The 13,508-nt window shown below is 44.6% G+C and overlaps 1 long non-coding RNA gene across 1 annotated transcript in view; it reads left to right on the forward strand.

Annotated features, from left to right (window-relative positions):
- Positions 1–13,508, forward strand: part of LOC124621926 — a 1,198,997-nt gene that overhangs the window by 572,985 nt on the left and 612,504 nt on the right. Inside the window, exon 2 of the long non-coding RNA XR_006980587.1 lies at positions 8,615–8,670. This is a non-coding gene — a long non-coding RNA (uncharacterized LOC124621926). The remainder of the gene's footprint in view (positions 1–8,614; positions 8,671–13,508) is intronic.

Here is a 13,508-nt window from a genome sequence, read left to right on the forward strand (position 1 = left end):
CTTGTTACTATACTGAAGTCATATAGTGATGTCGAGTCAAATAAAACGTGCCAGGGAACATCAGCATGTCACAAATCAAATGACATACAATTAAAACATACAACATGTTGAGCTGATGTCCCATTATACACTAATCGCTTAACATCACAATGGCAATTTTCACATACAAAAGGAGGGAGTTGGTGATTGAATTTCGTGAAAAGGTCTCGCCGCAACGAAAAGCGCCTTTGTTTTAATTATTGCCATCCCAGCACGCTTGCCACATCCGTGACACTCTCTCCCGTATTCGCGATAATATCAAACGGGACCTTCTTTGAAGTTTCCGATGTCCTCCATGAATCCTATCTACTTAGGATCTCATAAAGTAGAGCAGTACTGTAGCAGAAGATGAACAACCGTAGTGTAGGCAGCCTCTTTAGTAAACCGGTTGCATCTTCTAACTGTTCTGCCAGTTAAACGTAGTGTTTGGTTAGCTTTCCCCACAACATTCTTTACGTGATAATTTCAATTTAAGTTATTTGTATTTGTAATTCCTAGGTATTTAGTCGACCTGACAGTCTTTAAATTTGTGTGATTTATAGCGTAATCGAAATTTAATGGATGTCTTTTCGTACTCATGTGGATGACCTCGCACTTTTCCTTATCGAGAGACAATTGCCACTTGTCACACTTTTCAGATATCGTGTGCAAGTCATTTTGCAGTTGGTTTTGACATTCTGATAGCTTTACTATACGATAAATGACAGCATCATCTGCATCGAAGAGGGCTGTTCAGATTATCTCCTAAATCGTTAATGTAAATTAGGAACAGCAGAGGGCATGTAATAATGGCGTACAGAAAGAAGTACACGAATATTAGAAGCACAAAAGTCTCAGTAAATATGGGCTCTAAAACGCATACCCTAAGAGCTATGAGCATTTGTTCAGTAGAAGAGATGCGTTTCACAGTAGCGAAGGTGAAGAAGTCCTCATATTTCTTAACGCATGCACTTTACAGCCCATGTTGTTGCTAAGACCTTTTTGCTTCTAGTATCGTGTACATTCAACTGCATACGTATGCGCCATTGATTATGATACTCCCCGTCCATATACTACGTACGGCGCTTTTTGTAGCTTTCTGTATTATGCGTTATTGGTGTTATTTTGCGTTGTAACTGTTTTTCTTTAACCGTTTGTCTTTTGCAACAACAGAGAACTTAACGTAGAAAGTTACTTACATCGAAAATTTGCGTCTAGGAATATTAGTCTTCTGTTGTTAACAATATAATGATCAATCAAATGAGAACTAGATACATAGAAAAAAATTATGTGAAATGCTCATCATTTGAAAAGTAATCTCAATAAGTACATGTATCCCGCTGAGAGATAAGACGGTCAATGCCTTGATGGAAAAATGTCTGCGGTTACCTATGGAATCATGACTGTATCCAAGCGTGCGCCTCGTCCTCCGAAACAAAACAACGGCCACGGCTATCTTTCTTCAGGGCTCCAAAAATTAATCGCATGGGGAGAAGTCACGACTGTTCGGAGGATGTGTAAGGGCTTCCCGGTAAACGTCTGCAGCGTTACAGAAAGAACAGGCACGCCAGCTCCGAAAAGTCATGATGGTCTTTTTCTCTGACTGCAAGGTCCCGCTGCTCCTGACTTTTTTTTATAACATAGCACCACAATTAACGCACAACAACACGTGGAAACGCCGCGAAAACTGAAGCGCACCAACAAGTCCAAACGCCCAGGAATGTTGACGGAATGCGTGATTCTGTGGGAAGATAGTGCTCGACCACATTTTGCCAATGTTGTTTTGATAGTGCCGCAGAAGTATCGTTGGCAGGCCCTCACACATCCTCCATACAGTCCCAATATCTCGTCACGTGATCTCTGTATTTGTGGAGTCCTGAAGAAACACGTTCGTTGCGGTCGATTTCCTTCGGAAGAAGGGGTGCACGTCAGGGTACAACCACAGTTCCGTATGCAACCACACACATTTTCCATGAAGGCATTTAATAATTGCCACCCCAACTCGCTTACCATATCTGTCTCACAGAGGTATAAATGTAGTAACAGTTATGGCGATTACTTTTACTTACTATTTTTTTGTATATCTCTGTCCTCATTTGGTTGCCACTTACTCGTATATTTTCTCTATGTGGAAGTTTCTCTCTGTCTCTCTCTATCTATCTCTTGGTGTGTGTGTGTGTGTGTGTGTGTGTGTGTGTGTGTGTGTGTTTGTGTGTGTGTGTAATACGTTTGACGCGCAACTATTTTTTAGTGTCCGCAAACTACAGTTCGTTGAGCATTTCTATAACGATCTCGCGATTACTAAACGATCCACTTACGCTCTTCGTTGGGCCTTCTGTATCTCTTCTATCAACTAAACCTGGCAAGGGTCTCGGCTACTGAATATTAATATCCGAAAGAAAAGAAAGTTTTGTAATCCACTTCTTTCGTGCTAGAATTACATTTTCTCCAGAGCCTTCCAAAGAATCTCACGCTGGCATCTGCGTTTTCTACATTACTCTTCCGTGGCCATGTCACTTTAGACCTCTCCATATACAGTGGTTGGCCAAGAATAAAAATTCGACATAAAAGTAGACGCTATTCAAGGCAGCAGGTTGAGCTGATTTATTTAACCACTAACGGCATCTGTGAAATGTCCTAAACGCGTTGTGAGTGCAGTACGTCGGAACTAAGAAAATTCGAACCTCGCCAAATTATTGGTGCTCGTATTGTAGGTGCCGAAGGTAGCCGAAGTGTTTGGTGTTTCAAGAGACTCCGTATCGAAGATTTATACCGCAAATAGGGAAAGCGAAAAAACATCGACTGCTAAGTCACAACGCTGACGAAATTTTGAGTTGAGTGTTCATGAAGGACAGTTATTGAAGAGGATTGCCACGAAAAATAAGAGGACGACAGCTGCAAAAGTCAGTGCAGATCTGCATGTGGCGCTCGCGAACTCTGTCATCACCAAAACAAAACCAAGTCAGCTCCATAAGCTGGGAATTTCAGGGCAAGCTGGGATTTCAAAATCACTCATCAGTGATGCAAATGCCCGTAAGCCGGAAATGTGGTGCCGAAACCATAAAATATCGGTTTTGGAGCAATGGAAGAATGTTATTGGGTCGGGTGGGTCTTGTCTCTCACTGTTTCCAACTTCTGGTCGAGCTTACGTCCCAAGAGTGAAGTACGGCGTGGGTTCGGTGGTGATTTTTGCTGCCACATCGTGGTATTCCGTGGACCCTATGGTTACTGTGCGAGATCGCATTACTGCCAAGGGTTACGTGACCATTCTGGATGATCAGGTCCATCACACTATACAACGTTTATTCCAGAATGGTGATGACGTGTTCGAAGAAAACCTGAGCCTCTGCTCACACACGTTACATCGTACTGAACTGGTTTTGTAAACAGGAGGATGAATTGTCACGTCTCACCTGGCAACTAGTCAACAGATTCCAGTATTATTGAGTCTTTGTTGTCTACTTTGGGCAAAAGTGTGCGTGATCGCTATCCACCCCCACCATCGTTACCGGAACTTGGCACTATTTTGCAGGAAGTGTGCTGTAATGTACCTACATGTTTAGTTTGACGTTCATACTACATCACAATATTTTATGATCTGAAGATGGCAGTAGCCGAAAGCGGTCATAGTGAAATGTAAAAATTTATGTGATCAAGACGGACCTGTAAAATAAAGTGCCAAAAATATGACCACGGACTCATTTTCAGACTTTATGTCTTGAATTGATATGATATAATATTCGCTTGAAAAGCGTACAGGACGTTTATTTATCAATTCCGAGACAACTGGAAGTGTTTTCGAATGCCAACGGGTTTCCTACGCCGTATTAGGCATGGTAATGTGTTATGTTTTTGGTGTTTCCTTATATATGTACAAACGGTGTAACTAACCAGTAGTTGTTGTCTGCAGTCTTCTGTCGCCGATAGTATAACGAATAACAACGGATTTCTTCGCCTGTTTCTGCGCCATACTTTACATATACATTTACACTCAGGAAGAACTGCCAATCCTTGCCCCAATTGTCGAGCCACAGCAGGTATTCCTGCATTTCGCTACATTCATCTTTCGTTGCAACGGTAGCGTCTGCCAACAGTCTCGTGGAGCTTCTTGCTTTATTTACTTTCAAGTATATTGTGAATACTAAAGGCCCTATCACACTACTCCTGGTACTCTTGATATTACCTTTACACCTGTAGATTTTGTGCCGTTAAGAGCATCGGATTGAGTTCTGAAGTTCTGAAGCCAATTACTACTACCGGCCGACACTTAATACTAAAATACTTCGGTTTAACTCTCGGCCGTAACCTATCACAGGAATAGTTCTTACTAATCACACAATAAAAAGCCTACAATAGCCTAACACTATTAACTGGCCTGACGTGGGTATACTCGACATCTACAAAGCGTCAGGAGACTAATCCAACCAGTCCTCTCTGTGGCCAATGTCGCCTTGACTTCCGTTCCATAAAATTATTACCACACCCTCCAAACTCCAGCGTCCATGCACTCCTTCCCACCTTCTGTATCCATCAACTCACATCTACTCGAATTCTCTACGATTAATTTCTCCCCTGTCCTCTCGCACACTGAACATCTTGCAATTTCCTGCACTTCTTGCAAATTTGACGCCAACACAAGCTATTGTTTCATCCACGATTATCAAATTTCGTGTTCATTATTGTACAACGTGGAGCTTGTTATTAATATTCAGGACGGACAAAATGAAAGTGACCCAGAAAATATTTCGTGCGCTTTAAGATATGCACCTTTATCCAAAGCGGATGATGTAAGGTGGCTTGCCTATTGAAGGTGCAAGAAATATTCCCCGGACCACTCTCATTTTGGCCACCCTGTACAAACGGTTGCAGCACCATCGTGACATGTTTAACTGACACAAAACTTCATAGCACATATTAGATTCATGAAATACGCAGATGTTTGAGATTAAAGACTTTTACATGATTTATGACTTTGAAGATTCAGCTCTTCTAAATAGCGGATGGAATGACAAGGGCAAGAGTGAGTTTCTGCGTAATCTCTCTTTCGCGCCTTCCCTCCCACTCCCGCCCCCTGCCCCCCGCCAAAAACACTCACAAACACGCACAGTCTGAGTGAAAGTCTACAAAGCACCTACAATCAGCTACAGTGGTTGCTTCAGTATTGCACTGGTCAAGTAACAGATGAACCACATTCCAAACTTATTCAGTGGGTAAAATGTCGGGCGAAAGCGCACCTGTATCCTCTTCGTTTTTTGGACGAAGATTGTAAGTCTGTGCGACATTTTTCCTGTTGAAATATGGCATGCGGGATTGCCAGACTGGGGTGGATCCAAGGGGAGGAGTGTGCGGGTTGTGGAGTTCACGGACATCCCCTTCGCCCACCAAAAACGTTTGTAGAAACATTTATATTTTCAGACAGATCAATTTTCAAATTTCATAGAATTCTTTCGAAGAATGGAGTAGCATGAAACGTAAGTGTCTTGAAATTTTCAAGGAATAATAGAATTTACAAGGCACGTTTAACGCAAGGCACTTTTCAGTTGCTTGCTTGACAACGTGCTCACGTGGATGGGCTTTCGAGCTAATTGGTAACATTACAGCCAGGTAAAACATACCTGACGTCAGCAACGAACTCTATGCGGGTTGTATGCCCTCATGTTGAACCACAGGAAGTTGAATAAGGCAAGACAGAAAGAGAACGACCAAGAAAAATAAGAAAAGAAGTTAAAGAAAGGATGCCTTCCCGAAACTAGGTAGAAACTACTGAAACATTCTCCTCATTCCCATTGTCGTATAGCTGTTGTCTGCAGGTAAGGGTTCACAGTCATAGTGCGTGCTGAAACACTGATGGTTGAAATGGCTCTGAGCACTATGGGACTTAACACCGGAGGTCATCAGTCCCCTAGAACCCAGAACTACTTAAACCCATCTAACCTACGGACATCACATACATCCATGCCCGAGGCAGGATTCGAAGCTGCGACCGTAGCAGTCACGCGGTTCCGGACTGAAGCGCCTAGAAGCGCTCTGCCACCGCGGCCGGCAAACACTAAAGGATGTAGCTGCGCTTCTACATCTGTGTCTACATAAATACTCTGCAAACCACACTTAAGTGCCTGACAGAGGGTTCATCGAACCACATTCACAGTAATTCTCTGTTATGCGACTCTCCAACTGCGCGCGGGGAAAACTAACACTTATTATTATCTGATTTCCTTTATTTTATTACGATGATCGTTTCTCCCCATGTAGGTCGTCTTCAACAACATATTTTGGCGTTTGAGGGAGAACGTTGGTGATTGAAATTTCGTGAGAAGATTTCGCCGAAACGAGAAACGACTTTTTTTTTAAGATTTCCGCCCAAATTCTGTATCATGTCAGTGACCTATCTCACATGTTTCTCGATAGCACAAATTGTGCTGCTCTTCTTTGAACTTTCTCGATGTAAGGATCCCAGATAGTGCAGCAGTACTCCGAAACAGAACGGACAGGCGTAGTGTAGGCGGTCTCTTTAGTAGATCTGTTCATCTACTGAGTGTTCTGCCAATAAAACGCAGTCCTGTATTCGCCTTCCTCACCACATTTTCTGTGTGTTTTTTTCCATTTAAGTTGTTCATAATTGTAAGTCCTAGATATTTTAGATGAATTTACGGACTTTAGATTTGACTGATTTATCGTATAACTGATGTTTAATGGATTACTTTTAGCACTCATCTGGATGACCTCACACTTTTCATTATTTAGAGTCAATTGCCAGTTTTCACACCACACACGTATCTTTCCTAAATCGGTTTGCAATTTTTTTTTTAAATGTTCTGATGACTACCAGACGATGAACGACAGCATCATCTGTTAACGCCGTAAGACAGCTGCTCCGATTGTCTCCTAAATCATTTATATAGATAAGGAACAAAAGAGGGCCTATATAACTATATTCAGTTTCAAATAGTGTATCTATTAATGATATCAATGTTGAAAGAATTTCTTATTATTCTTTCTCCTTTCTTCGTTATTCCCAGTTAAAGAGCGCGTTTGGACTTGGTAGCTTCCTTTCCTTCTTCTCCTTGCAAAATCTCTTCATGAATTCGCTATGTGATTTCTTGCTTACCTACGTCCATTGTTTTCAAGTGGTCTTTTTAGATTTCTGTGGGAATGTATGATTTGGAACTTCGATTCCACAGCCTTTTGCGTTCTCTGATGGTATTTTCAGTGGCGTTCATTTCTCGTAAGTGCTGCTTATTTCTTTTAACCAAACAGTTTTTACCTGAATAAGATTACCACTCTGCAGCGGAGTGTGCACTGATATGAAACTTCCTGGCAGATTAAAACTGTGTGCCGGACCCAGACTCGAACTCGGGACCTTTGCCATTCGCGGGAAAGTGCTCTACCAACTGAGCTACCCAAAGGCAAAGGTCCCGAGTTCGAGTCTCGGTCCGGCACACAGTTTTAGTCTGCCAGGAAGTTTTTACCTGTTTTGAATTCATGATATTAAGTAGCTTTTTCGTTGCTCTAGATGCGATCATAGAACTTCAAGCGTCAGCGATGTATTTTCAATGAAGTTGACCATTGGTGTGCATAGGTTTGTAGTTTTGCGTTTAATCTATTTACCATTCATAATAGCGGGCCCGTAAGTTTTCTGAGACTTTTTCGCTGTTTCCCTTGTCGTTTTTATTGTTTTTAAATTAATTATATAATACTAGCACTTATCAAATTTTTGGACATTTGCTTCACAAAGCCTACATTTTTCTGACTCGCAGTTTCCTGGACCTTACGCTAAATCAGTGTACTGTATAATGATCTAAACAAATTATTGTTAGAAAAGCATAGTTGGTGTATTTTATGGTAACTAAACAATTTGTTAGTATTATATTAAATATTTTATATATTTTATTGTTGTTATTAAAATCATACACATCTGGGGTACGTTACAGGTGAAGTTGACAAACTACATATGAGGAGGAGGTGGAGGAGACAGACAAGGGAGAGATCCTTGGATCTGTGCCTGGACGACAAAGCATTTAACCCTTCACCGATAGCGCAATGCATTCGGTACAACAACCAGGCATGTACTGACTAAATTGTTTATGTACCCAGCAACCAAGGCGTGGGGAGAGGAATGTAGCAAGAGAATTGATATTATGAATAGCTAACGTAGTATCCCGAGAAGCTGGCCAGAAAAGATGGGTAGTTAAAATAAGCCAGAGTTTGTATAATATACAACGGTGTGACCGGTGGTAGGTTAATGTAATACTGCATTGCCATGTCGAAGAATTCTAAATACGATAATGCTATCTATCCATTATATTATGGTGATAAAATATTAGATACACATTTCTGATGACCGTCTAAAACTCTTCGTTTAAAGTACAGAGGCAAGCTTTCCTGTAATAGCTTGCCGGTATCGTCAAGTCTGCAGACATGCGAGCGAAACAAAGCAGAGAGGTTGCACGTTCTGTGAAAGACCGCTAGAAGGCGTGCAGCGGTGTTAAAAAAGTATAGCGTTGCCCGCTGCCTGCGCTCTCGCGACAACCAGCGCCTGGCGCAACGCCACCACGAGACGCCGTGTGCTCAAAACATTGTTGTTGCTTTGTTGCAGGGAGTGCGAGCGGTAGACGGCATGCTGCCAGCCGCGCGTGCCCACACGTTGCACAGGTAAGAGCCGCCGCCCCTCAGCAGCGTTCTGTGTATGTGTGTGTGAGGGAGGGAGGTGAGTCCCGTGTGCCACCCTCCCAGCGGCTCACAAGTGTCTGCCCGACTGCTCTCCCGTATGTACACTAGAAAGGGAGAAGGCGCGCAGCCACACGTGAAGTCTCACGCTCTTCAGTCGTCATCCTACGACAGCCCAGCTTATGAAAAATTTTTTACTTTGTTTTCCTCTTTGGCACCGTGGATTTCCGCGTTTCAGTGTATTGCTGGCTTCCACGGGGCGCTTACAGTTAAAAAAAAATGGCTCTGAGCACTATGGGACTTAACATCTGAGGTCATCAGTCCCCTAGAACTTAGAACTACTTAAACCCAGCTAACCTAAGGACATCACACACATCCATGCCCGAGGCAGGATTCGAACTTGCGACCGTAGCAGTCTCGCGGTGCCGGACTGAAGCGCCTAGAACCGCTCGGCCACTGCGGCCGGTTGCTTACAGTTCATCGGCCTTTTAGCAATACCGCGGAGGTACGCACGTAGTAGAACTGTCTTCAGAGATGAGCCCCAGTGACCAGCTACGACACGTCTGGAGACGCCCCAGACTGAACTGGGATAGAAATCTCAACTGTCGCCCGCCGTACGGCCCGACAACCAAGAGCTATGTTTTTGGTTGCCGTTTCTTTTGGTAGCAGGATCCCGTTAATTGTCATCAGTGGCAGCATTACACGATATTCTATGTGCTGTTTTGGTGCCCTCCATGGCAAGTCATCCTGGACTTACATTTCAGCAATACAATGCCCACCCGCACACGGCGAGAGTTTCGGCTGCTTCGCCAGTAGCCAATCCGTTACTGCCTTGCTCAAATTATGAAGCTCATCCTCTTGAATAAATTATCCAGTCTTCCTGTACATGTGCATCACATGTATCAGTTTCCATCCCTTTCGGATAAGTGCTTCAAAAAATGTTCAAATGTGTGTGAAATCTTATGGGACTTAACTGCTAAGGTCATCACTTCCTAAGCTTACACACTACTTAACTTAAATTATCCTAAGGACAAACACACACACCCATGCCCGAGGGAGGACTCGAACCTCCGCCGGGACCAGCCGCACAGTCCATGACTGCAGCGCTTAAGACCGCTCGGCTAATCCCGCGCGGCGATAAGTGCTTCGTGTTGCATCGTTTTTCCCCTTAGAGTGTAATAATGTGAAGAATGAGTCACCATCAAGACAGAAATCGCTGTAGCCCTTTGTGAATCTGGACAGGGTTTTGGTGGCAGTCCAGCAATGAGCGTAAGTAGTGTTATCGAGTGTATTGACTGGAGGGATGCCGGACACGCCCTCTCGTCAGATGAGTGAATCAGTTGTGCGCTCTCCCCACCCCCCGCCCCCGAAACGGCAGCCGTCCGCGGGGCAATATTTGTAATGAGACGCGGCGGCGGCGTCCCCAGCTGGCGCGCATTATCCCCGTGACCCCGCCGGTCCGTGCGGCGGCCTCTTTGATCTCGCGGCTATTCTCATGGCGGGTTCCTCCGTGCCGGTAAGCACATAATGCCGGCCGGAGCAGGCTGCTTAATTACTGCCCACTGCCGCTGAGAGCCGCCCCCGCCTCGCACACAACCTGTCCCTTCTTGACTGCTCTGTCGGTCTGTGCCCTACGCCGAAAGAGACCTCCCGGGCGGCCGTCGTGCTCTGTTAGGCTGATGGACGTTCGCCCTCTGAACTATCTCTTGGGATGGAAGCGACATATGCTGCTGATATGTCCTTCAGAATAGGGAGCAGCGGCAGATAGTAATGCAATGCACGCGTCTCTCGTAGAAGAACGACGGGTACAATACTACTCACGACCCAGTGCCCAGTCAGACAGATGGGGATACAGGCAGCTCCAAATATCGTGTCGTAGATTCTTTTACCCGGCGTAGTGCAGCAGCTAGATGTGGCACGGACTCAGTAAGTCGCCGGAAGTCCCCTGCATAAATACCAAGCCATGCTACCTCTACAGCCGTCCATAACTGCGAAAGAGTTGCCGATGCAGAATGTTGTGCACGAATGGATCTGCCGATTATGTCCCATAAATGTTCGATTAGACTCACGTCAAGCGACTGGGTGGTTAAAGCATTCGCTCGAACTGTCCAAAATGTTCTTGAAACCAATCTCGAACAATTGTGGTCCAACGCATTGACATCCATAAAAATTCCATTGTTGTTTGGGAACATGTAGTCCATGAATGGATGCAAATGGCCTCCAAGTAGCCGATTACAGCCGTTTTCAGTCAACAATTGGTTCAGTTCGACCACAGAGCCCAGTCCATTCCTTGTAAACACAGCCCACACCTTTATGAAGCCACCATCAACTTGCACAGTGCCTTGACAACACGGCCGGTCTTAGATGGCGCGGGGCCATGTGCAAAACTTCCGTTCGCCGCTCTACCGCATCCCCAACCCCCTCCCCGCCCCTCTCCAGCACAGGTTCTACACCTTCATCAAACTCAAAAAAATTCTAAGATTCGTTATCGACATACCACCATTATATCAAAAGACTCACTTCATCTACATCTACATCTACATCTACATCTATACTCCGCGAGCCACCTTACGGTGTGTGGCGGAGGGTACTTATTGTACCACTATCTGATCCCCCCTTCCCTGTTCCATTCACGAATTGTGCGTGGGAAGAACGACTGCTTGTAAGTCTCCGTATTTGCTCTAATTTCTCGGATCTTTTCGTTGTGATCATTACGCGAGATATATGTGGGCGGTAGTAATATGTTGCCCATCTCTTCCCGGAATGTGCTCTCTCGTAATTTCGATAATAAACCTCTCCGTATTGCGTAACGCCTTTCTTGAAGTGTCCGCCACTGGAGCTTGTTCAGCATCTCCGCAACGCTCTCGCGCTGACCAAATGTCCCCATGACGAATCGCGCTGCTCTTCGCTGGATCATGTCTATCTCTTCTATTAATCCAACCTGGTAAGGGTCCCATACTGATGAGCAACACTCAAGAATCGGACGAACAAGCGTTTTGTAAGCCACTTCTTTCAGCAGACCTACAGTTGTGATAGGAAAATAATTAATCGCATAAGGAATCTTAATAGGCAAGGTAATTGCTAAAATGTTTATAATAAAAAGTAACTTAGCTTTGGGAATCCTTCCAGTGTAATGAAATTCCAAATCAAATTAGGTTCGAAAGTGTTGTTCAGGATATACACTTAAATGTTTTCATCACTTGACTATGCTCTATATTTACAAGAAATCAAATGAGTTGTAGGTTATAAACACTAAGGATGTGGGAAACACCTGCTGGCGGAAGAATGTACTGCTTGACTGGTAGCCACAACAATGAGTAGAAAGGGTGCGAAGATACGCTCTTAATTTACGCATGAACACTAATCGTGTCGACATTGGAAATTACTGTAGCGCGTTAGTATTATAGTCCCTCGTTCCTTCGACTCTGATGAAGGCATAATTTTCTGAGACGTACTCAGTGGCCATAGTCGTGTCACAAAGTGTATATAATTGAATTACATTAGATAAAATGTCGTGTGGCTAGGGCCTCCCGTCGGGTACACCGTTTGCCTGGTGCAGGTCTTTCGATTTGACGCCCCTTCGGCGACCTGCGCGTCGATGGGGAAGAAATGATGATGATTAGGACAACACAATACCCAGTCCCTGAGCAGAGAAAATCTCCGACCCAGCCGGGAATCGAACCCGGGCCCTTAGGATTGACAGTCTGTCACGCTGACCACACAGCTACCGGGGGCGGACATTACATTAGATAAAAAGTAGTTTTAGAAACACCTCACTTTATTTTTTTAAATTTATCTGTAATAACAAAATTACGGGTGACAGTTTGCAAATTACCTTCTAATGTTTTGCACGCGGCCACTAGAAGCTGGGGACCTGTGCGGTTGCACCGTTCGCACATACCTAAGGCCGGTCCTGGTTGGCAGCTTGGGTCCATGCCTTCATGGAGTCCACCATCACCTCCCATGGGTCTACCATCAGCTCTTACCAACTGAAGTTGGGACTCGTCAGACCAGGACACAGTTTTCCAGTCGCCTAGTGTCCAATTGAAATGATCACGAGCCCAGGAGAGATGCTGCAGGCGATGTCGTGCTGCCGTAGCCCATTAACACCAAATATCGCCGCATTTTACTAACGGATACGTTCGTCGTACATCCCACATCGATTTCTGTGGTTGCTTGTCTGTTAGCAGTGAAAACTTTACCCAAGCGCCGTTGCTCTCGGTCAAAAGTGATGACCGTAGGTCACTGCGTTGCCCTTGGTGAGAGATAATGCCTGACGTTTGGCATTCTCAGCACACTCTTGACACTGAGGATGTCTCAATATTGAATTTCGAAACAGAATTTCCCGTGCGTCTATCTCCAACTACCATTCCGCGTTCCGAGTCTGTTAATTCCCACGTCCGGCCATAATCACATGGGAAAACGTTTCTTGTGTGAGCGATAAAAAAAATTGTTCAAATGGCTCTAAGCACTTAACATCTGAGGTCATCAGTCCCCTAGACTTTAGAACTACTTAAACCTAAGGACATCACACACATCCATGCCCGAGGCAGGATTCGAACCTGTGACCGTAGCAACAGCGGGGTTCCAGACTGAAGCGCCTAGAACCGCTCGGCCACAACGGCCGGCTGTGTGAGCGATAGTACCGCCACCTGTGTATGTGTATATCGCTATCCCATGACTTCTGTAGATGGAACTATATATGTCTCTTCATATGAGAGACGCAGAACTTCGTCTTCGGCTCACTATAGCGGCAGTGTAGCCTGTCGAGTGAACCACCGCTACTCGCTTTACTGTTTCACTGAAGAAGATCGTACTTTAGT

Source organism: Schistocerca americana, chromosome 7, assembly GCF_021461395.2.
Source record: "Schistocerca americana isolate TAMUIC-IGC-003095 chromosome 7, iqSchAmer2.1, whole genome shotgun sequence".
NCBI classification, from domain to species: Eukaryota; Metazoa; Arthropoda; class Insecta; order Orthoptera; family Acrididae; genus Schistocerca; species Schistocerca americana.